Source organism: Mandrillus leucophaeus, unplaced genomic scaffold, assembly GCF_000951045.1.
Source record: "Mandrillus leucophaeus isolate KB7577 unplaced genomic scaffold, Mleu.le_1.0 Scaffold343, whole genome shotgun sequence".
Taxonomy (NCBI): Eukaryota; Metazoa; Chordata; class Mammalia; order Primates; family Cercopithecidae; genus Mandrillus; species Mandrillus leucophaeus.
Genome location: NW_012103621.1, coordinates 477,582 through 478,572, shown reverse-complemented (window position 1 = coordinate 478,572; position 991 = coordinate 477,582).

Sequence of the window (991 nt, the reverse complement as noted above, 5' to 3'; positions counted from 1 at the left end):
AAATCGCCTCCTTCCAAAACCAAGCCCAACCAGAAACCTGTCCCCACCCCCTCATCAGCTGCTCCCAGATCCGAATGGGATTTGCAGAAGTCCTGAGCACTGTTGGTTGGTGGGGTGAGCGGTGCGGGGGGAGCTTTGGTGGTCTGAGGTGTGGGCAGAAAGAGAAAAAGAGTAAGCGGGGAGGTCTCAAAGCCTCAGGTTGGGGAATGATGTGGCAGGTCCAGGGAGTGCCGGCTTCGAGCCTTTACCTCATTCTCTAGTGAGAGATTCCGGCCCAGAGAGGCTGGGAAGGAGGGCAGGCAGGAGAAGTAGATTTACTTCTGTCCCCCTCCTCCCCGAATCGGGCTGGGTGGGCTCCAAAGTGGGCCTGGCTGCAGGGGAGGCGGCCCACTCCCCAGCTCCCGCCCTCGCCCCAAACAATGCCGCCTCCCCCTCCCCCTCGCCTTTATCCGGCGGGTTACTTGGCAGCCGCGGCTAGAGACCTCCCTCTCCCCTCCCCTCCCTGCTTTCCCCTCCCCGCCGGCCCGCAGCAGCAACAGGCCCTTTGCGCGGCAGCTGGACGGATGGGGTGGGGGCGAGGTCTGGGCCAGGGCGTGAGGGTACGGGCACTAAGGCCGAGGCGTCGGTATGCAGGGCCCAGGCCTGAGAATCTGGACCCCCGACACACTCAGGCTGGGGTCACATGTGCCACGGGGGATGGGGAAGGGGACGGAAGCCCTAGCTCGGTAGAAGAGGATCTTCAGGGCCCGGGGTGGATCGGGAAGGGATGTGGGGGCGGGGAAGCTGAGATGGCACTAAGCTGGGGCAGAAGGGTCACCCCAGCAACTCCCGCGCGGGGTCCCCGCGGTTCCCGACGCCCGATGCGTCCGGCACCCGGGGTGGGGGAAGGGGCAGCTGTCAGAGGATGCATCGGGAGCCGCCGCCGCCGCAGCCTTTATTTTTAAACTACCAAGTGGTCAGAGGGCGCGGCGGCAGAGGGGTCCCCGCCCAG